This window comes from Papio anubis, chromosome 16 (assembly GCF_008728515.1).
Source record: "Papio anubis isolate 15944 chromosome 16, Panubis1.0, whole genome shotgun sequence".
In the NCBI taxonomy this organism is placed as follows: Eukaryota; Metazoa; Chordata; class Mammalia; order Primates; family Cercopithecidae; genus Papio; species Papio anubis.
Genome location: NC_044991.1, coordinates 49154655 through 49182606, shown reverse-complemented (window position 1 = coordinate 49182606; position 27952 = coordinate 49154655). Strand labels below are relative to the sequence as shown.

At 39.7% G+C, this 27952-nt stretch overlaps 1 protein-coding gene across 12 annotated transcripts in view; it reads left to right on the top strand.

The window, feature by feature from the left end:
- The window catches only part of PLCB4 (phospholipase C beta 4), a 419746-nt gene that overhangs the window by 141867 nt on the left and 249927 nt on the right, over positions 1-27952 (top strand). For all 12 annotated transcript variants that reach the window (XM_021921227.1, XM_021921224.1, XM_021921225.1 and 9 more), the window contains one exon: positions 2979-3041. The gene's annotated coding sequence lies outside the window, so the exon portion shown is untranslated. The remainder of the gene's footprint in view (positions 1-2978; positions 3042-27952) is intronic.

Here is a 27952-nt window from a genome sequence, read left to right as displayed (position 1 = left end):
AGTGTACTTTGAAGCACAAAAGTTTTTAAAGAGGTTCGACTTATCTTCTTTTTTCTTTTGTTCTTCATGCTTTTGGTGTCATACCTGAGAAACCATTGTTCTAGCCACAAAAATGGTGTCACCCAAGATCATAAAGATTTCCTCCTATGTTAGATTTACTTTTAAGAATTTTATAGTTTTATTTCTGTGATTCACTTGGAGCTAATTTTTGTCCATGTTGTGAGGTAGGAGCCTATCTTCATTCCTTTGCATGTGAGTATTCAGTTGTCCTGGCACCATGTGTTGAATAGACTGTCTTTCCCCATTGAATGCTCTTGATACCTTTGTTGAATGAAACAGCTTTTGTTTGCGTTCACACTGATACAACTCTGGTATTTGCAATTTTGTTTACCTATTATGGGAAAATAGCTTTCTTCTTTGAAAGACCAAAACATGTGGGGAGACGTATATAAACACCCCAGACACACACACACACACACACACACACACACAGCCTCTATCTGTCTCTCACACACACACACTCATGCACACCGTCCCTTCTTTACCAAAGCCCCATGTAATCCCTTCATGACCCAGAATAATAGTATTTGAAAGGAAAAGTTGACATGCTGGAGCCTTCATTCACGTGTTACTCCAACTCCAAGTCAGTGGCAATAGTTTGGCTGTGATATGCCAGTAGCTAAATAGTTCATGACAAATTGCTTACACTGCTTAACTTCTTTATAGTTAAGTATTTCAACACTGGCTTTCCCAAATGTTGCAATATCCTATATATGCCCAGAATTAGAAAGGTTTATGGAACAATGAAGCAGTTTATGTTAGATGGTCACTAGGGAATTAAAGAAGAGAAGGGAAAACATGTGTCCAGTCTCTAAGTCTTTGATTATGAAATGACTTGGGCAGCAAGTGGTTTCTCAAAACGAGGAGCATGGTGTGGCAGGATCATTAATCTAGGAGCTTTTTGGAAACTTGGCCTGTTTCATAGCCTCAGGAGACATAAAAGAGTCATATAGTTTAATATTCCAGCTCTAGGTAGGCCACCTAATTCAGCATTCAACAAAGATTTATTGAGCATCTCCTCTGTGCTAGGCATTATGCTAGGTATTGGGGAAATACCTAATGGTTTTCAATAACACATAATCCCTGTCTTCATGGGAGTCCTATCTTCATATTAAAACATAATTACGAATACAGATGTAATATTGAAAATCTAGTAAATGCCATGGAAGAAGTGGCACTGTAGGGGCTAAACATGGGTGAGGGTGCCTGTGTTTGAATGCTAGCTTTGTGTGATTCTTGAATATTCAACTTCTTCATTCCCTTTTCTATAAAATAAGAGTAATCCCAGTACATACATTTTTGAGTTTTTATGTGGATTATAAATAATGATTCAATCCATGCTTAGACCCAGCCTGCATCATAGTAAATTGTCACTAAATTAGTAAAGTCAGGGTACATGATGCTGTGTATTCCCTAATTCTGTATATTTGAAGTGGGATGTTGCTTTCTGTAGAGACTTTGGAGTGAATTCGCTTTTATTCCATTTTAATTATAAAAATAATTTGCTTCATGGTAAAATATTACATAATAGTTAAGTGTTAGATTAAAATCAAAGACCCTACCCTTTAAAAATTTCCTTTTGGTACTAGTCCCCTAGAGGGAACTAGAGGTAGCCACACTCAATGTTTCTTGTTTTCCCTCCAGATGCGTTATTTGTGTATAACGATATATGTCTGTGTATTTACATATAGATTAGTGAGGTTTGTCTTAACACATGGGGTCATAGTATCCATATTACTACCCTACTTCAGATTTTTTAAATTAATAAAATTACCTGAGAATTTGTTTCCATGTCTGTTCATATAGGTACAGATTTCCTCTCTTGTTTTGCATGGTGTAGTCTTGTATTATATGAATGTACCAACCTACCTGAGACCTCATTAAAGGACTCTGCTGTGGTCATCTCTATACATAGATCGTGACCCTCACAAATTTCAATTCAAACTTTACAGACACAGTTTTCCCAGGTGTCATCAGTTGCTTCTGCCTTCTTACCACATGGAAATGGGCTTCCCCTTACTTTTGTGTACTTATTATTATTTTTTTGAGATAGAGTTTTACTCTGTTGTCCAGGCTGGAGTGCAGTGGCACGATCTTTGCTCACTGCAACCTCTGCCTCCTGGATTCAAGTGATTCTCTTGCCTCACTCCCGAGTAGCTAGGATTACAGGCATGCACCACCACACTTGGCTAATTTTTGTATTTTTTGTAGATATGGGGCTTCACCATGTTGACGAGGCTGGTCTTGAACTCCACTCCCAAGGCAAGTGATCTGCTTGCCTCGGCCTCTCAAAGTGTTGGGATTATAGGCATGAGCCACTGCACCTGGCCACTTTTGTGTACTTCTGACACCACCTGGAACTTTTCCTCCCACTCCACCTTGAAAAGATCCTGAAATCTAGATTTCAGCCAAATCAGAAATCCAGTGTCAAATTCAGAATCAACATAAACAACTTAATAACAAAGACAATACAGAAACATCCATAAAAAAAGACTCTCTTTGCAGATAGATGTAATTCTGCTATAAAAAGAGTTTTTTCCAGTTACAGTTCATCTAAGGACATTATACTGCTAATCAGGAAAAGATAATTATATTTACTTTGAGAAGGTTTTAGATAGCCTTGTTGTTCTATTGCTGCTTAATTATTTTAATAGATTAAGATGCTGAGTAGGATATTAGCAGCATTGTAGAGACAGTGTATAAACTCTGTTGGCTGGGTGTAGCAGTAATAATTCTGATATGATGACTGTGTGTCTGTGTCATTTGTTTGCAACTTACGCCATTTTTTTTGTTTTGTTTTACTGACGTTTTTAAATTTACATATAGATTCTGATTTTGAAGTGCAAAGGATTGTTTTTCTCCATGAAAACTCTAAAAGTCCTTTACATTGATTTGTCTCGTCTGTGTCTGTTTCACAGAGGACAGTGCTGCTGTGAGTTTGACGAAGTGGACATCACCTGCAGTCGGTCCAGAGCTGCCCGGTGAGTACTTTATAGCCTGTGTGGAGAGTCTTTGGTTGTAGGGTATCCCTTGATCAAATTGCTGTTTATTGATTTATTTATTTTTTGAGACAGAATTCTTGCTCTGTCACCCAGGCTGGAGTGCAGTGGTGCAATCTTGGCTCACTGCAACCTCTGCCTCCTGGATTCTAGAACTTTCAGTCTGTAAGATGAATCCCTTCATTCTGGCTGATGCTGCTTCTGAAATGCCTCTCAAAACTGGTTCACAGACATCTTCCTTGATGCGGCAGAGCATTAAGCAGGATCTCCCAGCACTTTCAAGGTTCAAGTTTATTAATTTCACTACTAACCGTGGGCACTTTACCCTTTGCTAGATTTTCTACTTACTCTCTGCTATAGTGTTGCCTGCATTTAGTAAACATCACATGTTTTTGAAGTGATCATTGTCTGTAATTCTTTCTGGGGAGAAATGTATGTGACTTGTTTTCAGTCCTGTGCAGATTTTGCTTAAGAAGATTCCGACTGATGTGAAAAATCACAACTGTGCACATTATCAGCAAAAATCCTCCATTTTGGGGGAACTACCAGGGGATGATGTAAATAAATTCTTCCAGTGCTCCCCTAATGGTTCATTTTACAAACCTTTAAAGAAACGTGAAAAGGGGAACTGGAAATATCTTTATATGGCTGATTTGTTTCATTTATAAACTGTAACTTGCCAATACTTGTATTCCAGAGCCAGAATCCTAGTGAATATGAGACATTGTTCTTTTATAATCCCTTGATCAAATTGTTGTTTATTTATGTATTTACTTTTTTTCAGACGGAATTCTCACTCTGTCACCCAGGCTGGAGTGCAGTGGCATAATCTCGGCTCACTGCAACCTCTGCCTCCTGGGTTCAAGCAATTCTCCTGCCTCCACCTCCTGAGTAGCATTACAGGCACATACCACCATGCCTGGCTAATTTTTGTATTTTTAGTAGAGATGGAGTTTCACCATGTTGGTCAGGCTGGTCTCGAACTCCTGACCTCGTGATCTGCCCACCTCGGCCTCCCAAAGTGCTGGGATAACAGGCATGAACTGCACCTGGCTCAAATTTCTATTTTTTAATTGCTATTATAAGCAAAGCATTTGGACTATGTATCATTTCTTACCTTCAGGAACAAGAGGTCATTTTTTTGTTTTTTTTTTTTTTTGTTTTTTTGAGACTGAGTCTGGCTCTGTCCCCCAGGCTGGAGTGCAGTGGCCGGATCTCAGCTCACTGCAAGCTCCGCCTCCCGGGTTTACGCCATTCTCCTGCCTCAGCCTCCGGAGTAGCTAGGACCACAGGCGCCCGCCACCTCGCCCGGCTAGTTTTTTGTATTTTTTAGTAGAGACGGGGTTTCACCGTGTTAGCCAGGATGGTCTCGATCTCCTGACCTTGTGATCCGCCCGTCTCAGCCTCCCAAAGTGCTGGGATTACAGGCTTGAGCCAAGAGGTCATTTTATAGCAATGGCATGAACCAGCAACTTTACTGTTCCTCTCAATAGGTCCTCCTGGAGGATCTGTTCCTCTGGGCTATTGGCATTTAATGGCAGAATTTTTTCCTCCAGTGTGTTGCATATCATGTGAGATACTTCATTATCTTTTGGCAGTGACTGTGGCTGATTTTCTTCCGGCCTTTCCATGAGGGGAAGGAAGAATCGCACAACCCGACACTTCTCTAAGTGATCAGTGTTTAATGATGACAAGAGATATCCAGAAAGTAGATTTATTATTGAATGTTCCTATCTATTTTTAGTCAAGTGCACTATCTTTTACTACTCCCCAAGGGTGACTCATAAACCATGTCTTAGTAGGCAAAGAAGAGCTGGGGACTAGGAAGGACTGAATAATTCTCTAGGGACTTTAAATCAGTGTGGACACATCATCTGCTTTTCACTCCTTCGTCACATTAATCTGGACTATCCACTTTCTCTGTGTAAGAGTTGTATTATCCTTAAATAGGTCATTTTTCATCAGCTGTATTTATAAATGGTTCCTGTGACGAATTATGTGCTTAGTGAATATAAACACTTGATTCAAGAGTCCAAAAAAAAAGAACCCCAACAGAGCTCAGAAGTTTTGTTAAACATTTTAAGTTCAAAGAAGAAATTTCTCTACATTAAGGAGTATAAATGCTATACATTTAATTTTACAAAGGCTTGGCTGGGCGCTGTGGCTCACGCCTGCAATCCCAGCATTTTGGGAGGTCAGGCGGGCGGATCACGAGGTCAGGAGATCGAGACCATCCTGGCTAACATGGTGAAACTCCGTCTCTACTAAAAATACAAAATATTAGCTGGGCGTGGTGGCGGGTGCCTGTAGGCCCAGCTACTTGGGAGGCTGAGGCAGGAGAATGGCGTGAACCTGGGAGGCAGTGCTTTCAGTGAGCTGAGATCCTGCCACTGCACTCCAGCCTGGGCAACAGAGCAAGACTCTGTCTCAAAAAGAAAAAAACAAAAAAAAAATTTTACAAAGGCTTTGGATGGCTCCAGATCCTGGGCTGAAGCACAGTACATGGGCAGTGTACTCTTGTTCTCACCCAGTAGGACCTGATTAGACTTGGAGCCTGGTGGTCGATTGCTTACGTTAGTCCTGCCTTCCTTCCAGAGAATCCTTCCATATGTCCTTCATCCTCTCCTAAAAACAAAACCATTTGGCCTCTACTCTAGCATCATTCACTTGCTACATATCTTGAATTGTGAGTTGTTTTTTAAAACACTGAACTAAAATCTGATTCTTCTATAATATCTTCCCATACTCAAAATTGGAAACTTCTGGACTCTGGAACCTGAGCATTTCTGGCTTTGTCTTGAAATGCCTGCTTTATTTCCCATACTTCCAACAGTGAGCAGCTCTGACTCTATGTTAGTTCTAAATGTATTTTTTAAGCCCATTTATATGCAGAGTAGGCATTCAGAATATGTTCATATTCCTATAAAGGCAAAGGTATATTTTGGATCTTGCTTATATGTCACATTCAGTTTAGCTTTTTTTTTTTTTTTTTTTAAGTGTTGGTCAATAAACTCCTACAATAGAAAGTATTTATTTAGAGAACAAAATAACTGCTTTTGGATGAATTATCCTCATCCTTGCGTTAAGTGACCTTTGCATTGGGAGCTTTAGATTGGCTCTTGCTGAAGAGGAATGCCTTAGTTTAGTCCAATCAAAAACTGCCTTCAAGTTTCAGGAAAAGAAAGTAAACAACCCTTGATAACTTCTCCCCTATGGTATTTTAGTTTGGAAGATACTCTCTTCTTCTGAAAAACCTACCTAACGTTGGGGGTGCTTTCTTCCTTTTAAATTGTTTTTATTAAATATTCATTATAGACTGGGTGTAGTGGCTCATGCCACCCAGCATTTTGGGAGGCCAAGGGTTGCGGATCACCTGAAGTCAGGAGTTCAAGGCCAGCCTGGCCAACATGATGAAACCCCATCTCTACTAAAAGTACAAAAAAATTTAGCTGGGCATGGTGGCGTATGCCTGTAATCCCAGCTATTTGAGAGGCTGAGACAAGAGAATCGCCTGAACCCAGGAGGTGGAGGTTTGCAGTGAGCCGAGACTGTGCCACTGTACCCCATCCTGGGTGACAGACGAGACTACATCTCAGAAAATATCTATATTAATTATATGCAGAATTTATAACGTTAGTGTTAGGCATGCAGCTCACCAAACTTAATGTTGTCTTTTCTTTCATTTTGCCTCTACATTAGAGCCTTACTCATCGTCCTGTCTTCTCTTACACCTTGGAGACATAGATATGTTGTGCCAGCTATTAGTGTATTTTTTCTTGATCTAAGATCTATGGCCTAAGGTTGCTGCAATGCTCTATAGGAATAAGGATACTTCTTATTACCCTGTAAATACTGCAGTTATTTCAAACTCTTGGGTGTTACAGAAGCTCTTACCCATGGTACAACAATAGCAAGCACAAAAACCTGTTGTTTCTTTCACATTTTCTTAGAGCACATTCATGCATGCCAAGAGTCGTGAGATGAGCTCTCCAGAAGCAGAATGAGAAGAGGATTTCTGCACAAGTGGTTTATCAAGGCAGGGTTCCCAGGAGAAACCAGTGAGTGGAGGAAGGGAAAGGAAAGGGAAGAAGCCAAGCAGGGGGATGATTTAATCTATGTGCCTGCCCCAGCCTGATCCTGGGCCAGAGTTGGGGGAGTGCAGTGGGCAGCTCTGGAACATAATTGCTCCCTAGAGTCTATTCCACTTCAAGGCAGTAGAGCTGGGTTTTTCCACTCCTGCATCAGTCACTGTCTGTGGGCAGGTAAGAGAGGGCTATAAACTTCCAAGCACCTCTGCTCTCTTCATCTGCAGGTGAAGCAGCTTCGGTGGTTGAAGAGGGTTTTTCTTAAGAAATCCTGGTACCATCCCTTAGCAGCAAAGCACACAAAAGTTGGGAAAGGGCGCACAAGACCATTAAAGGAACCCAGTGTTATCTGGGCAGGACACTAGAGTGTCTGCTTTACCAATCCACGTTCCATCTTCCTCCCTTCCTTACTCCTGTGGGCACAGTTTTAATCTTTAGCCCATTTCCTGGTGTAGGTAAGCACTTTCAGTGGCTACATAGATTCTTTTTCCTCCTCTGAAAATGGAGTGAGCTACTGCTTCAAATAGCTAAGTCCTAAAGTAATTGCAGTGTTGGGAGACACCTAGGTAGTTTTCAGTGAGTAGAATTTCTACATGTATTAGAGTTTTAGAAATAGAAAACCTGACATTTCACAGCTTTCCTTAGTAAAATCATGGATAATGATTTCAGTGCTCTGAAAGAAGAGGTGAGGATGTCATGTGATTGTATGATTGGAGATTAGTCTTACTAGAAACATTTCCAAGCACACATGTTAACTTTATTATTCTTCATTCTCATCTCTTTTAGCCATCCTTTATTTTATTTCCTAATAGTTCACCTTTGCCTTTGAAAGTATTTTCTTTTCATAAGCCTTTAAGGGAAATATATAGTGTTTCTTGGGCACCTTCTATTTTTTTATTTTATTTATTTTATTTTATTTTATTTTATTTTATTTTATTTAACGGGGTCTGGTTCTGTTGCCTAGGCTGGAGTACAGTGGCTTGGCATAGCTCATTGCAGCCTGGAACTCCTGGGCTCAAGTGATCCTCCTTCCTCAGCCTCCTAAGAAGCTGGGACTACAAGTATGCACCACCATACCTGGCTAATTTGTAAAAATTTTTTTGTAGAGATAGAGTCTGGCTATGTTGATGAGGCTGGTTTGGAATTCCTGGCCTCAAGTGATCCTTCCAAACTTAGCCTTCCAAAGTGCCGGTATGACAGGCATGAGCTACTGTGCCCAGCCCTCTTGGATGCCTTCAATTCAGTATAGCACAAAATTTCATGATTGTTCATCTGATGTCCTAGACCAGCCAGCACTGTCCAATAGAAATATTATGTGAACAACATAGGACATTTTGAATTTTCTTGTAGCTTCATTAAAACAGCAAAAAGAAAGAGGTTACAGCAACCTAAACTGGAGGCTGGAATGTCCAGAATCACAGGTGAAATTAATTTTAGTTACATATTTAACTTAGCATATCCAAATAATTATTTCAACATTTAATCAATGTAAATATTATGGAGGTTTTACCTTTTATTGTCTACTGAATATTTTGTACTTAAAACAGAGCTCAAGACTAGCCATATTTCAGTGCTCAAAAGCAACATTTGACTCGTGGTACCATATTGGCCAGTGCAACTTTAGAATATTATAGAGAAACTCTGGTAAAAGGCTTTATTCTCTTTGAATACGACTCTTAGTCAATGCTCCTGAATCTCCCAGCTTGGTAACACTACTCAGTAAGGAAACGAGGCAGCACTGTGGTCCAGAGAGAGTGAGCTGAACTGTCCTTGAGGTGCTATTGCTACTTCCATTTTTGGATTTAGTGCCCTGTTGTACATGAATTAGGATCAAAACGTTTAGATTTGGCAGCTCAGATGTCACTGATAACCTTCAAAGGTTACTTTTAGAAGATAGTGGGCCTTGAATGGAGGGTAGAAAGTAGAAAAATTTTAAAGAGGAAAGGGAGGGTATTTCAATGGGAAAAAAATGTGTATATGTATGTAGTGTGTTTTGGGGAAGGATTCTAGAAAAGTTTGGGTATAATACTTTTATGCAAACTCATGGGGCTGGAGTGTTACATATACAACGAGAAAGGTATAGTTGGTGGTCAAACTGATACCAGGCTCAAAGAGTCGAATTTTGCAGTATATGAAATGAGATATCACCATGATATAGTGTGTATGTTAGGACCTATTCTGGTTATTTATTGTTGTGTAAGAAGTCACTTAAAGATATAGTGGCTGCAAACAATAGCAGTCACCTTTTTACTTCCCACTTTTTCTGTGGTCAGGAGGTATGGAAGGGCCCGGCTGTGCATTTCTGGCTTGGGTTCTCTCATGCAGTTGCAGTCAGGTGGCAGCTGATGCTAGAAGAGCAGGCAGCTGGTATGGCTCAGCATTTATTCCTCTTCACCCAGTCTCATGTGGTCCTTTCTGTACGGTCTCTCTTCATGGGCAGCTTTATCCTCATAGCATGGCAGCTTGAGGGCAGGGGGACAGCCTGCCTGGGCTTCAGTGTGATTATTCTGTCCGACCAGGTGGAAGCAGCATTGCTTTATGACTTGGCCTTGGAAGTTATGCATGGTCACCTCCATCACGTTACAGTAGTCCTCTCTTATCTGTAGGGGTTACATTCCAAGACCCACAGTAGATGCTTGAAAGTGTGTTTAGTACCGAAGTCTATATATGTTATGTTTTTTTCTATCTGATAATCAAGATAACTACTAGTGGCCAATGAGTGGGTAGCTAGAGTGTACAGCATGGATAAGCTAGACAAAAGGATGCTTCTGGGTGGGAGAAATTGCATCGTATTCCTCGGAATGGTACACAATTTAAAGCTTATGAATTATCTCGGGAATTTTCCATTTTGTATTTTTGGACTGTGGTTGACCTTGAGTACCTGAAACCATGGAAAGCAAAATGGCGCCTGCCCAGTTTCAAAGGGAGGAGACTTATGAGTTCAACTCTCAGAGACAGGAGTGTTGAAGTCACAGTGTGCGAAGATAGTGATGCAGCTATTTTTGGGCAATATCATCTGCCTCAGGGACCCTGTCCATTGCCACTCCTGTACGCGTCTTGCTCTCTTGAGCTGTGCTCTGTATGAACACAGCTTTCATTCCTGGGCACTCTTCTGTACAGTGGCTCTGTCTTCTCTCCTTACCCAGTAAGCTGAACTCAGCGGCCCTTAACAAAATGTAAAGTCTTCTGCTTAGGCACTGAATGGCCAACCCTGGCCCTCCGTTTGTTTTTCATTATCTTCCCTTCTTTATTGTTAGAGGCCTTCCAAAGCAGTGGGCAAACACCAACCCCAGCTGTTCTCCTCTCATTTTTTAATTTGTGGAGGAATTGAGAGAGAGGAGAGAGAAAGAGCAAAAACAAAAAGGAGGAAGAATTTTCTAACCCTTTACTGGTCTTGCTGAAAAGACTTGTCTTACCTCTTCCACCTAAGGATGTCATCTCCAGAAGACAGAATTCTTCAGTTTGGCCAACTGCCAGGTTTTTCTCACCATCTTTCCATTTCTAGGGTGAGTCTTTCGCTCTGTCTCTTGCTCTCCCTGGCCAACTGGGTTTCTCTTCCCAAGGTGATTAGAAGGAAAGAAGAAAAGCATGGGGCCAACACCATGACCTTTGAAAGAGAACTTTCCTAACAGTTGCTAAGCTCAACATTCTGCCAAATACTGTTCCCCCTGTTTTCTAGGAAAATCTCTCTCCTTTGCCAGAATCTCATCTTTACCTCAACGTGGGCTCTGAAACTAGGTGCATAGTGAGCACTGAGTTGCTTTCTTTTCCCTCCATTCTTTTGTGAAGTCATAGCTTTCAAATGGAAAAGATTGAAATGCCAGCTGTGTGAGAGTTTAGGTGAAGCATGCTGAGTTCTGCAACTTATTTCCTATGAAATGGATTCAAAAGAGCTGATGGATGGATAGTCTGATGAATGACGGGCTAGATATTCAAAAAAGCTAGTAGCATAAGGTGTTCATTGTAGAATCTAGCTGGTAAGTGTATGGGTATACTACCCTTATATATCACATAGTATATACTTATGCTGTATAAATATACATAATATTAATTTTTTTCAACTTTGTAGAAGAAAATGTTAGAGAAGAGAAGCATTAACCATGAATTATAGTAATGGGATATATTTGAAAACAAAATGTTCGTTTTCTACTTAACAAATGCTTAAGGCTTGTCCTGGTTTTCAGTTGAACTTTTTAAAAGGTTGTAGTAGCATTGTTAAATGTTCTACCTTCAGTTTACCTTCAAGGTTTGAGGGAGCTGGAAAAGATCTAACAGTCCAGTCTAGAAAAATAGTCTAAAATTCTAGCTGTTGCCCTTAGATTTTGTAGTTTCTTTAAGCTTGCCACATATTGCTTGTGAGTATGCTATTGAAGTCATTATGATATTATGGTTGTCTTTCTGTGTCATTTCCTAAGGGCCTTTGTGGTGGTAATAGTAAGAACTTCTTATTCCAAAGATAGGATTTCTTGTCTCCTCACCTGTTCCACACACTCCCATGTTAAATTAGGCATTCTGAATCTTTTCCAGAATTGAAATATGGATTTTTCCCCCTACATTGGGAATGTTTGCTTTGTTTTGTCTGCTTCTATAAGAGAGAGGGGAAAATATAAATCCAATTCAGCTCCCTGGATTATTTTTTGATATATCAATAAAATGTTTAAAGTCATTGGAAACTCTTGCATTTGAAAAGTTCTTAACTATTATACTTTTCTGAAATGAAAAGAAGAGCAGGTATCTTGTCTTTGCTGTCCTCAGGTGGGAAAGGGCAGCTTGCTGAGGACTGAAGACTAAAATAAACCCTCCCAGGAGAGGAACCAGCCGGTGACCTTGGGCTGCAACCACCTTGCAGATCAGCTGCTTCATTCCTTTCCGTATTTTGTGGCCTGTGGGGGGAATCAAGTGTCACAAAAGCAGGAAGAGAGCAGTTTGAGGAAGACTGCAGAGGCGCTGCTGGTAAAAGTGCTGACATGATCTCCTGACCCTTTCTGTATGGCTGGAGGACTGGTGGTTTTACAGCGACCATTCAGGTAGCTGGGAGGAAGCAATCCTCCTGTGAAAAATAAGCTGTAAGAAACTGTTGCAACAGTTGTGTGTTTTTTTTTTAGTTTTTTTAGTTTTTAGTTTTTTTATTTTTATTTTTTTATACTCCCCACGTAATAACAAAGCGGTCTAGAATTTGGATAGATGTTGTTAGATTTTTGCGTTGGAGATATGTTAAAGAGTCCATACTGAGCTAATAGAAAAGTAGAAGTTAACCCACTCCTCTGAGCAAGTAGAAGTTTATTGAAAAACTGAATGATGGCTCTTGGTGATTTTTAAATTTGTCACCTGGCTGGATACATCACAGTGTGGTGGGAAGAATGTGAGCTCTGAAACCTGGGACCTGGCTTGTCCCACCTGTAGAATGAGCACAGTATCACCTTTTTCATTGGTTTTGGAAGTATTGACGGGGGATGGTGAATATATAGGACTTTTCTTATTGCAGATACTCAGAATCTTCATCCCCATTTTCCTTCCTTTCCTATAGATGCTGACATTATAAAACAAGGCTGTTTCATGAGGCTCAGAACTAATTTCTAGTGAACTCACTTATTTCTCCTCCTCTGTGGGCTTTTGCTCTTTCTTCTGTACAAGTAGAAGGGAATTAAGAGTCTGCAAGGCACTGGTGTTGAGAAGCTCGGGGTATCACATTATTCTCACTTTGGGACCCTTTTCCTACCTAATGGTGCTCTGACTTTACACAGTGACATTTCTGTGGTTTCTAATCATTTTACCTTCCCATTAGCAACAGCAAGTGTTCTGATTTCTTCCCATCCTCACCAACATTTATTTTCTGTTTTTCTTTTTGTTTGTTTTTTTTTAAATTAGAGCTTTCTTAGTGGGTAAGAAATGGTACCTCCTTGTGGTTTTGCTTTATGTTCCCTAATGACTGATGCTATTGTTCACCTTTTCACTTGCTTGTTGATCATTTATATCTCTTCTCTGCCCTTTGCCCATTTTTAAAGTGGGTTGTCTGCTTTTTTGTTGTTGTTGAGTTAGTTATAAGAGTTTTTTTATATGTACTGGGCACTTGATCCTTTTCAGATATATGACTTGAAGATATTTTCTCCCATTCTATAGGCTGTCTTTTCATTTTCTTGATAACATCTTTTGATACACAAAAGTTTTTAATTTTGACGAAGTCAAATTTATCTATTTTTTCTTTTTTCTCTCACTTTTCTTGTCATATGTAAGATCCATTCATATTTTGTTGTTATATTTAAGAATCCAAGTTTATGAAGAGTTACCCTAAGATTTACACCCTATGTTTTCTTCTATCAGTTTTATGATTTTTAGCTCTTATATTTAAGTCATAGCACCATCCTGAATATGATGTGAGGTAGGGGTCTAATTTCATTCATTTGCATATAGATATCCAGTTGTCCCAGCACCATTTATTGAAGAAAGTATTCTTTCTAAGATTAAATCATCTTGGCACCCTTGTCAGGAGTCTATTGGCTATAGATTTGTGGGTTTATTTCTTGATTCTCAATTCCATTGCATTGTTCTATATGCCTGTACTTATATCAGTGACACACTTGTGTTTATTACTGTGTCTTTTGTAGTAAGTTTTGAATTCAGGACATGTGAGTCCTCCAGCTTTGTTCTTTTCCATTATTATTTTGGCTACTTGGGGCTCCTCTTGAAGGAAGAGTTTTATTTTGTAAATAAAAATGTAATACTTTTCTTATTGTTTTGTCCTGTAGTGATTTTTCAACTATGGTATTATAGCTCAGGAGAAAGCAGCAACTCCAGTGAATAATCATGTGATTGCATATGGGGTTATTATAGGCATGCTACAATCCAAGGGCTTCTCTTACTTAAAGTTTTACATTCTGGAAGGCCTGGAAATCTTGATGAGAACTGCATCAGTGGTATTCAAAGCAAAGCCAATGCACAGACTGCTAAGTTAAAGCTGCTTGTTAGAATTCCAAGGGGCCATATTCCAGCAGCCTTTTGGAAAAGAGCAAATGTACGAGCTTCTCATTTGCAGTGATAACTAGACATTGTCCTGATTTATGCATATGTTTGCCTGTACTAGTTATTGTCTTCAATTATAGAAGCAATTTTGAAAACAACTTTCTCTTATGTAAAAGAAAGCTGTGATACAGCATCAAAATCAGGAAAAAATCAGAATTGTGTTGAGAGAGAGTAAGGAAGAAGGCAGGCGGTTTTGCTGGGATGAGTCACATTTGTTTCCAATATGTTTGACCTCTAGACCATTCCTTTTTGAGTAGAAGAGGCAATGTAGGATTTTCCTTTTGGAAAGAACTTTTAGCTGTGAATCCTCAGCAACTGCTCTTTAAGCACTTCCAGATGGTCTTTAGAGTCCTCATCTAATGGAAGCTGAGAGATTGTTCTTGGGGGTTAGGAGGTGGAGATAGAAAACTGCTTTAACTACTGGATACCTTGACAATGGGAAACTATAAGAAGGAGACACATGTGTTTTTCGGCTGACCCTCATCAAAATACAATTAGAAGTAGGTATATATGTGTGTTTATGTGTATATGTGTATTTATGTGCGCATGCATTAGACACTCGTGAGCCCAGAGCACTGAGTGAAAGACTTCAGTAACTATAATGGGAGAACTTCTTGGATTAGACAAACTAAAGGAGGTAGGAAGAAATGGACTAGGGCAGAAGGCCCAGGGCCATCTTCGTGGGTAGAGGAGGTTGACTTCCGGGCCCATGTGTAGCCTCCTGAAGCTGAGATGGAGAGAATGCTGAGAAGCAGATTCCTAAGAGGCAGCTGATATCAACAGGCCTGACTCAGGGGCCAGCCAGAACTTACCACTAAGGTCCTTGGTCTTCACAGTTTGGCAGGAGCTTTTGGCATCGCTGTGAGGATAACATTCTTATTTGGTGCAAACAACAAAATAAAACAAACCCCATGGTCTTAGAGAGTGCCTAAGACATAGTGAGTATTTAACAAATGATAGCTATTATTTTTGTTTAATATACAAATAGAATGGTTCTTAAAGGTCATCCCATAAAGCAGCCTTTTTTAAGGATCTCCAGAGGAAGTGTGGACTACAGTCTCCTGTCTGATTCATCCACTGTGAGAGTTTGTTGCCCTACGGGAGTGGAAGGACTAGCAACAGTAAAATCACATTAAATGGGTACAGAATGAAGCTCCTTTCACTGGATGTGTGCTTTCGGATCTATTATAAATGTGAGTAGTTGTCATTTTTTAGCCACTAAAATTGATTCAGAAATTCTACAAACAAAGGAAGGATTTTAGGATGCAGTGCAGCCAGCAAAAGGCCACACGTCCCCTGCTTGTGCTCAGTGCCTTTCATGGAGGTTATCATGCAGTGTGGTAGGTCAGTAACCAAGTGCATGCTGCAGGGAGAAATACCAAACTGTCAACAGGGATTCCCTCTCAAGGTGGCATTGGAGGTGGAAGTTTTACTTCTTTGTTTTATGTTTTCTCAAGATGTGGTGAACTTTTTTTTTTTTTTAATTTGGTACCTTTTAATACATCTAAAAACAGTTTTTACAACAAATCTGGGTTATTTGTGTTTAAAACTTTTTTTCTTCAAATTTGATTTTAAGTTCAGGGGTCCATGTGCAGGGTGTGCAGGTTTGTTGCATAGGTAAACATGTTTCATGGTGGTTTGCTGCACAGGTCATCCCATCACCTAGGTATTAAAGCCCAGCATCTATTAGCTATTCTTCCTGATGCTCTCCCTCCCCTTACTCCCTGCCCCCTAACATTTTTTTTTAAGATTAAAAAGGAATTATCAGAGTGATTATCAGGGAAAAAAGCTGGGAAATATATTACACTTTTTTTTTTTTTTCCAACAGGTAGTGAAAATCAGCTAGGGCTGAAAACAAAATACCATAGATTGGATGGCCTAAACCCACAGTTCTAGAGGCCAGAAATCCAAGATCAGGGTGTTGTCAGGTGCAGCTTCTTCTGTGGCCTTTCTCCTTGGCTTGCAGATGGCTGCTTTCTCTCTTTGTCCTCACGTGGTGTTTGCAGTGTGCACTCACATTCTTGATGCCTCTTTTTGTGTCCAAATTTCCTCTTCTTATAAAAACACCAATCACACTGGATTTGGGCCCACCCAAACAACCTCATTCTAACTTAATAACCTCTTTAAAGATACAGCCAAATACAAATACAATCATGTTGTGAGGTACTTGGGGGCTAAGACTTCAACATATGAAATTTGAGGGCAGTGGGGGCTATAATTTTGTCCATAATAAGCAGTATAGGGATAAAGGAGAACATAGATAAAGGAGGAACTAAGAACCAGAAAAGTGGGTCAAAGTTCAGGGCCATGAAGTTAAGAAAAAGTTTTAGGAGGGGAATCTGTAGACTGATAATGGGAAAGAAAGGATTTCCCTGACTGACCAGTGTCTCAGTTAGCTTTCACAAGATAACAAACTACCCTCAAAATTTAGTGGCTTAAAACAGTAGCCCCTCATTTAGCTCACAATTCAGTGGGTCAGCAATTTAGGCTGGCCTTGATTGGGAAGTTCTTTTGGTCTCCACTGGGCTCTCTTATGGGTCTCTGACCAACTGCCAAGTATGCTGAGGGCTGGGTGGTGTAGGGTGGTCTTAGCTGGCATGGCTCATTTCTTCTCCATGTGTCTCTTGCCTTCCTGCAGAGTAGTTTGGGCTTGTTCACATGACAGCAGCAAAGTACCCAGAGTACGAGAGGAAAACCATGCCATAATTTCTGCCACAATTCTATTGGCCAAGGCAAGTTACAGGCCAGCCCAGAGATTCAAGAGGTGAAGAAATAGACCTTTTTAGGTGATGACTTTAGGAGACAAGGATTGTTTGACTGCCAAGTCCTGTGGCCTGTTATATTTTATATTAATAACAGACTTTGCTTATATCATGTATCAGAAAATAATAATCTGGAAAGGAATTACAAGTGTATTTATTTATGGGTGGTAGTTCTTTATTCCCAAATTTGGAGACATAGTTTAATCAGAACATTTCTTACAGTGCTGGTTGTCTTTTATTTTCCTGTGTTGCTTTGTCATCCAGAACACTGGGAGAGATCCTAGGAGAACTCTGGGTGATAGTTTCCATTTTCAGAAGTCTGGGTGATAGTTCCCTTTTCTTCCCATATCCTACTTTGAATGAAGCCTCCATGGATGAGGTGGCCCAGGGGAAACCTCCAGCTATTATCTTGTGGGGTCAGGTCTTATGAGACTCTTACAGGAGAACTGGGTCTTTGGGGTCTTGTGTAGGGAGGTAACTTAAGAAAATTCAGCCATAACACCTTATACAAGAGATTATGCTGCATATAAACCCTCTTGGAGAGAGCTGCCACCTTCTTGCCATATTTGCTAGTCTTTGGTATCCACATGGGGCTCTGTTAAGGGAGTCCCCCCCCATCTAATTAGTTCAGGTGTTATATAAAAAATGATGTATATAGCAGTGCTCCTTAGCCTCGTTGTGGGATAGTGCACTGAATTTCTGTGGAGATGGGGAAGAACATATTAGCATTTTATAGGGCAGAGAGAGGAAACTTGTGTGTAGAGTCTGAAAATTTCAGTATTAAAGTTTTATATTTGGAAAGCAATCATAAAAATTTTAGTACATTTACATAAAAAACATCTTGGCAGATTCTTATATAGTTAAACATATACTTACCATATGACTCCAGCAATTTTACTTCCAGGTTTTGTTTCCCAAGAGAATGAAAACTTACATCCACACAAAGACTTGTAAATGTATGTTCATGGCAGCTTTAGTCATAATAGCAAAAACTGGAAACAACCAATTTTCCACCAACAGGTGATGGATAAAAAAGTTATGATGTATGCATGCAGTGGAGTACTGCTTAGCAATAAAAAAGCAACAGGTTGTTGATACAAACAGCAACTTGGATGAACCTAAAAAACATTCTGCTGGGCGAAAGAGACACCTCACAAAAGAATAAATGCTGTGTCATTTAATTTATAGAATGTTCTAGAATAGGCAGATCTAATCCATAGTGATAGAAAGCAGATCAGTGGTTGCTTATATCTGGCATGTGTGTATTGAAGGGGGGTGATGACAAAAGAGTCCAAAGAAACTTTTGGGTTGATGGACAAGGCTCTAAGATCTTGATTGTGCTGCTAGCTAGCATAGGTACATTTTATTGCATATAACACATACCTTAATAAGTTTTGCAATTTGGGAGGAATTGCCCGTGTTTCTTGTAATACAAGACATCATTACCCTAGAACAATGTAAAATCTTTTTGATCATCAAAAGAGAACATAGGTTTAATTAAAGATTAAAGCTTTGATCTACCTTTAGGGATTATTTATTTGTCTCTAAATTGTCTATTGTTGAAAACGGTGGGCAGGAATAAGCAAGAAAACCATTTAGAGTCTCATCATGTTATATACCTGGCTCATGTGTCTAAGCCAATATCTTCTAAATTAAAACCAAATTTTAGGAATTCTTCAACAGAAGTATGGAAACTTCACTTATTTAGTTGAATTATGGTAGCTACAGCTGGGTAAATTTCGCAGGTCATTTTCAACGTTTGATGCAGTGCACAGGACTAAATATCAGGTTTATGGTTTATAGATCATATGTTTATGTCAATCAAATATTATTTCTTTGATGAAAACTGAGTGGTAAAAGTGGGCAAATTTTTATGTGTGCTTTGTGAGTTCTGTAAGAGACAAAAGTAAATAAGAACAGGAGAAAAATAGTCCCTTAGAACTATCTGGAAGCATCCAATCTAGTCATGCAGAACTTGCTGCTAAAATCCTATTTTGTCCTGTTCACTCTCCGATAGTTTAAAAGATAAAGCTGACATGCAGCCATAAAAAAAAAGGATGAGTTTGTGTCCTTTGTAGGGACATGGATGCAGCTGGAAACTATCATTCTCAGCAAACTATCGCAAGAGCAGAAAACCAAACACCGCATGTTCTCACTCATAGGGGTGGAAGCAGGCAATAATGAAATCTTGGACTGCAAAGGAAGGGGAACATCATATGCAGGGGCCTATCATGGGGAGGGAGGGGAGGGATTGTGGGAGTTATACTGGTATAAATGGCGAGTTTCTGATTGTGGACTGATGGTGCTTACCTGTATAGCACAAGTATGCATATGTAACAAACCTGCCTTGCGTTATGCACATGTACCCTAGAACTTTAAGTATCAAAAAAGAATAGGCTAACAAGAATGGTTAAAAAGGAAACCAACAAGTTGTTAAACAATAATTATTATTTTTCTTAAGATGTGAATTAAATTTTAATTAAAGGGACATTCCTGATTAAAAAAAAAAAAAGATAAAGCTGAGAGGAAAAATATGTTTGTAATATGTTTATTTGGGTTGAATGCTTGATGAAACTTAGTAAGAGCAACTTCTTTGCTTTTAGCATCAAAGAGTTTATTAATTCCCAGATGTCATTCATTCCCCATAGTGCTAGAGACAGTGATTTATATTGTCAAAGGCTGGCAATGCCAAAATGGAAGCAGATCTTGTTTTACTTCTTAAGCTAATTATAGTCAGATTAAGCAGAAATTGTCTCAAATCATCTCATTTTAGTTTCATTTTGATAATCCAAAAATGAGTTTCAGATTTCATCTTCTAAATGTTTTAATGTTAAATGATAATGATGCTGACCTAAAAAATTTTATGTCTCCCTCCTCATTAGTGTTTGCTAAATAGTCACTTTTTTGTATTTTTTTCCTATCATTTGTTCATTCATTTAGCAAATATTTATTGAGTGTCTACCATGCACCAAGCACTGTTCTAAACACTTGGAAGGGAGCAATGAACAAAGACATATCCATGCTCTCATAAAGGAATATTTTCTAATAGAGGGAAATAGATAATAAATAAGTAAACACGTGAAAGAACAGGATAATTTCATGTAGTGATAAACAGTAAGAAAATCAAAGGAATTGGTATGGTAGAGGCTATGGTAGGATAGGTGATTCATTTGGATTTATGGTCAAAGAAGATTGTACTATGAAGGTGATGTTTGAGCTTAGATCCAAATGATGAAAAAGAGCTGGGAATGTGAAGAACTAAGAGTAGAACTTTCTAGATGGAGGGAACAGCAAGTAAGGTTGCTTGTAAGTAAGGTTGCAAGTAAGTTTGAGATGAACTTATGTTCAACTAACAGTGGCCAGTGGGGAGCAAGTGGTAGATTAAGTCAAAGGGGTAGACAGCAATTCGATGCTTAATCACCTTTAGACTCGTAGGAAGGAGTTTTTAAAATTGCTGATATTTCTTGTTTGTTTTAAATGGAATAGGAATTTATTGATAGGCATACTCTGATTTCTATCTTAGAAAATCACCGTTGCAGTGGAAAATGAATTGGGAGTGTACAGTTGGAGATAAACTGGAAGCAGAAAAGCCAGTTAGGTAGCTATTGGATTAACACAACAGTAAAGGCTTATACATACTAAGTGCTGGAGGTAGTGATGTAGAGAAAATAAGCAAGTTTGGGAACTATTTTCAAGGCACGTCAGTAGCAGATGAGTTGGATGCAGACAGTGAGGTGAATAAAAAAAGGCACTGAGGATGACTCCCAGGGTGCCAGATTGAACAATAGGTAGGAAATTTACTGAGATGGAAAAGACTAGAGGAAAAATATGAATAAGAAAATCAAATGTTCTGCTTTAAACTTTAAAGCTTTATATGCTTATTGAGTGTTTGAGTGGAAATGGCAAGTAAGCAGTTGGATATATGTGTCTGGAGCAGTCAGATCTATGAGAGCTAGGGATGCAGAGGTGAATAATGGAAATAGAGATGGCCTCTAAAGCTTTGGGGCCAACTGTAATCACCTAGAAAGAGAAAATACATAGCGGTGGGTCACTCAAACATGCAGAGGTTAAGCAAACCAAAAAAGATTAGGATTGTGGACAAGTGGTGGGTGAGGTCAGGAAAACCTTGGAGAGTGTAGAATCACTGTCACTAAGAAAGAGAAAGTTTCAAGAAGGAGAGAGTGGTCCATTGGGTCAAATGTCCAAGATGATTGATGGAGTCAGAAAAGTGATGGCTGAATTTCACAACCTGGAGATCATTGAGGGCCTTGATGAGAGGAAAGAAGAATTGTAATTGGATTGGCCTGAGGAAAAGACGGTAAGGAACCAAAATCTTCATAGGTTGACACTTGTAAGATGTTGGGTTGGGGTAATTTTATCATTGAAAAAGGGCATAGGAAAAAGACGCTTGTTTCTTTGAGGTTACTATATGACATAATCATTTTAGAAAGAAGTGTAAATATCTAAAGAAGGATTACTGGACAATGCTTGAGTGTTCACTTGAGATTTGTCCTCATGTGTTAAAAATAAAGACCAGTTTGCTTGGCCATCAGTTTTCTCCAGCCAAACTCCATTACTGCAGTTGCTTAGTAGAGAATGAAGTGTAACCATGTTTGGTGAATTAGCAAAGCAAGTATTCTGGAAAGAGAATGAGGCAAGGGAGTGAAGAGTGATTGTAAGAAATGATGGACAATGGAATATAGGATGAGTGAGAAGGAAAGGGACACCTGAGGACTGTGATGGATAATGAAAGTGTGGTAGGGTCAGTGGAGTGTAGGCCTCAGATTGGTCATTATTGGACTTGGAGTTCTAATAGAGAAGAGGACGAACATTGGGCAGGGAAGGGGTGCTTGCATCTGATTTTGAAAGCAAGTACAGTTGCTGGTGATGATGATGTCAAGCAAATGCACATTGGCATGGCTGACTGAAGTTGAGTGGACAAATATACAATTGGAAGTTAAAAAGTCAAGGGTGTTGACCTCACCTTTACTCCTGTTAGGCCATAAATGTTAAAATGTATTGATCCATAGTACTTTAGAAAAATATGTAATAGTATCTAAGTTCCCTTTGACTGTGGTTGATGTAAACGGACTCTTTTTCTGTAGTGGACAACAAACTATACATATTGTAGCCTCAGGCATTCAGAAAGACTGGTCTCTTTCCAAATCCCACTTTCAGAAATCTCAGAGAAGACAGTGACTGGCTCAGCATTGATTGTGAGGCCTACGCAGGAGCAGTCAGCCTCACTGGCAAAGTTCTCAGACGTAGAAGTGGGTGGGTTGTTAGGCAGATAATCCTGTAAATGCCCCCTGCAGGCACCAGCTGGTTTACATCATTAAATGAGTAAGAAAGGCTTGGGCAAGACACACTTCATGAACCAACTCTTATTGAAGAGGGATGAATGTAATTTAAGCTCCACAGTCATTGTTTTTGGCATCTTCACGAGTGGTCTGGATTTTGTTATTAACTTACCTTTCCGGTTTAGCTCAGCAGGAAACTCAGCAGGCTGTGATTATCTTTATCTATTCTAGGCCAGATATCTTTGTTGCCTAGATGCCTTGGCTTGTCTGTGATTTGTTTGTTTATAAGAGTTGAACAAATCATAAGGGGATAGCTTATTGGATATTCAGGAAGTGAATGCACCCAGGTAACCTGATAAAGAAACAGGACATTCCCAATATGTGGGATCCCCCTTCAGGACTTTCCGTGATAACCATCCCTTCCCCAAGCAAAATATCTTTCTTGACTTTTTATACCTTAGATTAATTTTGTCTCTTGATGTCTCGATGTTTGTACAGGAAAATCTGCTTATGGTAAGCAGGTATTCTGGCACAGATAAAACCAAGAATGTTTAAGTGACCTATAGGTTAGTGCTTCCTCCAAGGCCTGAAATCCTTGCTGCTCTCCACCCCTCCAACCCTGCCAACCCCTGCCTTCCAGAACAAGGAATAATAACCTTTTAGCATAAAGAATGACTTTACCCTCAAAGTCTGCTGGTAATTATGTAATGATATAAATTGACAGGACACAAGATATTTTCAGGCCTTTCCTTTTGTGTGAATTTGTGTGTTTTTTTGTTTGTTTGTTTGTTTTTGCAAATATGACTCCCAGTAACATTCATATCAAGAGTCCTGCAGAGAAGAGCCTACTTAGACTAAGCCTAATTGCACAAGGCAGTGTTTAATCTTTCGTGTGTGTGTCTGTAATGGAGACCTCTCTCCTGATAATGGTAACAGATGCTGATTTTTAAGTGCTCTCTGTCCTTCTGCAACAGATCAGTGCTTGGAGATGTCAGACACCAAGGCAGGGCTTTCCTGGACTCATTTTGGACTGATGGGAGAGGCACTTATTCCAGACAAGCTGGAGCATTCTACATGAGTTTCTATGGAAACTAACAATGTCAGATGAGATCAACAGCTGAATGCTATTTCATCCAAAGGCAGCTTAGGTTATGTGATTTTGGATAAAAGTTGGCCCGTAAGAAACAAAGGAAAAGATCATTTCTTTCATGGGAACAGACAACTGAAATATGATTTATTTACCCTGCCACATACAGATTACTCTTGTTATGTGTTGGCCACATAGGACATCATGACACCTATGTGATAGGTTTTATTCTAATAACTTGTCTAAATGATGCCTTCATGATACTGTGTCACAGAAATACAGATTGTGGAATGATGTGACACTCTCCCACAGGTCTTAAGAGAGAATGAATGAAAAAAAGACAAAATAAGAATTTTTTAAAATGGGCTTTTCTGTATTATACTTTATTTTTCCTCACTTTTCTTCACTGTTTTATTTACTGTAGTATAATTCACATATGGGAAAATGCACAAATCCTAGGTCAAGACTTTTCATATGTCATATACCCATATCACCACTTCTCAGATCAAGATGTGTGTGTGTGTGTGTGTGTGTACATATGTTTAAATGACTGTGTGCTTGTCACACACATCCACATCCCCCCACCCACATCCCCATATATCCTAATCTTTATTAGCTGCAGCATAAGATAAACAAAGTGAAGTTATTGGAGGAAAGGTAGGTGATGAAGATTAGATTAAAGCAGCAATGGCCCTGAAAGAAATGCTAAGGAGTTTGGGCTTTTTCCAGTAGGAACTTGCTCCTCAAGGTATTGTCCAAGGACCAGCAGCATCACTGAGGAGCTTGTTAGAGATGCCAGATCTTGGGCTCCACCTGATCTACTGCCTCAGACTCTCTGGGATGAGGCTCAGCCATCTGTGTTTTCACAAACTCGCCAGGATGTTTGTGCACACTCAAGTTTGAGAAGCATGACACTAGACCACAGCTCCTGAGAACATAAACCAGTAGTGCTGCCAAAGTTTGCACAAGAAAAGAGGAATTTTAAGTGGTGTTAATAGATGCTTTGCACAGAAGTGAAATGCTGAACTAAACACAGTTAGATACTTTTCTTTACCATGACATTCTCAGAACCCAGAGTATCCTGATATAGATTGTGAATCCCCTAAAGGGAGTTATAGTATGAAGTGCTATCCGAATTATTTTTTTGTGGAAACTTTTTTTTTCTTAGTATTTTTTGTAAGAACCAAGGGAGGAATTAATATTGCTTGGAACATTGGAGACACACCATGGTGGGCAGTGACAAGGCAAAGAAAGCTTTTCATTAGGAGAGGAATGGATTAGCATGATGAAAGCAGTGCTCTGCGAATAATCACGTAGAGGCATGCAGGTTTAGAAGATTGGGCTGGTTAGGGGGTAGGGACTGTGAGAGAAGGAAATGATAAACTTGGACACCACTAGGGAGACTCTGGAGTTTTCCAGAGCAGCTGGAAAGAGAGCTCTGAGCAGCTGGATTAGAATGGTGATTCTGAGAAGTATGGAGGTATGGCTGTTGTAGGAAGAACTAGGTGCCTATGGATATAGTGCCAGCATGTACTGTTTTAACATTGAACTCTGAAGGAGTTCTGTTGTCACTTCAATACAAGCAAACATCTCATGGCCCATGAACATGATTTCAGAAAGAAGTAGTCCTTTGCCAACAGCCTGAGGTTACTGCCTGGTCAGTGGGTGCAGGCTGCTGCACAAGTGTGCACTGTGGAGGAGGAAGTGGAGTTGACCCCCCTGAGGGACACCTTATCCATATGTGGGTGTCATCCTTCAGCACAGCAGGAGCACTGGTGAACAGCATAGCTTCTGATTTCCAAATCCAGTCTTACCATTTGAGTCCTTTCTGAGATCACGCTGTCACCAGGCAAGGCCACCTTTCTGGGTGGCTGCTGTGTCAACTGATTTTGATACCACAATACCTGTGTCTGTGATTTTCCAGGGCATAAAAGGAAAGTGGACATTATTAACAGTTCCTCATGACTGAGGCTTTTAGTACAATTTTCCATGCTATAAATAAACTATGTTACTTAATTAGGTTGTATTTGAGAAACTTTCTGATTTGTCTCAAAAAGTACCCTCCTGTGCCTCTGGATAGCCAACTGGGCTGGACCTATGTTGAATAATTATTCAGTTGGGAAAGTATAACATTTTAGATCTTTTAATAAGACTAACGTATGGACATGTAATGAGATAGATCAATTCCTGCACCCCTACTTAAATTTTTGAAGATCACTGTAGCTGTTTCTGTTTTTGATTCTTATGGTGGTCATTGCTATAATCTAAGTTAAATCTTCAGTCTTCCAGTACTCAGTTGATCAGTTTTAGTATTAACTATTGACTTACTTAATGAATAAAGATTTATATAAACTACAATCTTGATTTTTTGATACTTATCTTACTGTTTATAGTTCTTTCTGTGGCCTGTGTTAGTTTAAATAGCATTTTTCTGTTTCTTATTCCTCTAACATTGGAAGATCTGTCTTGACTCCTTGCCCTGTAAGATGGTGGTGTTTGCTCCACTATCCTCTCTCGAACTTTCTTCCTTTCACTCCTGCTTCTTAATAGTCCTCTTTTACGTTTTCAAGTATCCAAGCATTTTCTTTGTCTTATTTTTTCATATCTTATATCATGATAGCTGTCCATGTCAGTATAGATTGCATTATAAACTGGATTTCAATGGATACATCCTGTAGGGGAGAAAAAGCAGTATCTTTTTCATACTGTTAAAACAGTATGAACCCATCTCATGGTTCATGGCTGACACCCCTATAACAAAGACAGATTAACAAGAGAAAAATGTAACAAATTTATTTAAGCAAACCTTTTTGTGATACAGGAGTCTTCGGAGATGAATGCCCAAATACCCAAGGAAAACTGTATTTTTGTGAACAGTTGTGTGCAAGTATGATTGAAGGATGGAAGGGTATGATATCCTGGTATGTATTAGTTAGGGTTCTCTAGAGGGACAGAACTAACAAGATAGATGTATATATAAAGGGGAGTTTATTAAGGAGTATTGACTCACACAGTCACAAGGTGAAGTCCCACAATAGACCATCTGCAAGCTAAGGAGCAAGGAAGCCGGTCCGAGTCTCAAAACCTCAAAAGTGGGGAAGCTGATAGTGCAGTCTTCAGTCTGTGGCCAAAGGCCTCAGAGCCCCTGGCAAACCACTGTGTAAGTCCAGGAGTCCAAAAGCTGAAGAACTTGGAGTCCAATGTTCAAGGGCAGGAAGCATCTAGTGCAGGAGAAAGATGAAGGCTGGAAGACTTGGCAAGTCTGCTCTTCCATCTTCTCTTGCCTGCTTTATTCTAGCCGCGCTGGCAGCTGATTAGATGGTGCCCGCCCAGATTGAGGGTGGGTCTGCCTCTCCCAGTCCACTGACTCAAATGTTAATCTCATTTGGCAAAACCCTCACAGACACACTGAGAAACAATACTTTGCATCCTTCAATCCAGTCACGTTGACACTCAGTATTAACCATCACATAGTAATAAACTGGGGTGAACTCAGCAAGGCCTATTTGTTCAGACTCTTCTTGGTGTCTGTATAGAGGAGTAGCCCTATGGAATGAGGGACCTACTTTCAGGGGAGGTAGGACAAAGCATTTTTTATGGCCATGCTTCAAGGGAGAGAAAGAGAGGGTTAGAGAGTGACCTCCAGGTGCCATATTTTGGGGTGGCGTGTTCTCAGCCCAATAATGATACCTAGTATTAAGTAGGTCTCATAATTTTTGTAACTATGTTATTTCTCTCTGCTCACCTTCTGCCCAGTTTTCCCTTTCATTCTCTCTGTAATCCCCATGTATTGTAAATAACTTTACAACTTCAGCCTTCTAGCCTGTGAATTTTTCTAACTCTTATTGTGTTCTGTGCTGTGTCTGAGCTTGAATTTTTTTCCTCCTATTCCCTGTGCCAGCTCCAAGCCATGCCCACTTCAGTCCCCTCTGGGCATATTCTGGTCTGTAGCGTTCCCTGCCTTGGTCTCTGATTGCACACTTGTCCTTGCTTTTTTGGTCTCTATCTTCTATTCTTGTTTGTTCTTGATCCTTTCTCTTCTCTTTGGTTATCTGTCAGTTCTCTTTGTTATTCCCTTTCATTTGATTGGGGGGTTGGGAGGATGAGAGGGAAAGGAGAGAGAAGGGGAGAGGAGTAACAAACACAGGAGTTCAGTCCAACAACCCTGGCCACTTAGGTAAACCATTGTCTGCTCTGATGGATCATGGTACACATCAGAATTTTGTTACTGCATTTCCTGATGGTAGCAGAGATTTCAATTGTTTGATTTGCAGAAATCCTATCTAATACATTGCATCAGTTATATTTCTTCTTCAATGCTCTGTCTCCAATGGTTTAGAAGGAAAGATAAGACCTATGGAAGGAATATGTAGGCTCAGTTTTCTTTGAAATATATGCAAAACAGGAAGTAAATGAAAAATTAATTTATAATGGGTTTAGTTTTATTGCTTAACTACAAAGGAAATGCTTACTTGAATGAAGGCTTCTCTGATTTCTTTGTTACCAGTAATGATTTTATGGCTGGGGTAAATATGTCACCTCTTTCCCCTTTCTCTATTTATCTTGCCCATTTACACACCTCCCTTGCACTTCCTGCTGCCGGAGAAGCTGAAATCAGCAAATCTGTCTGTAGATCGTT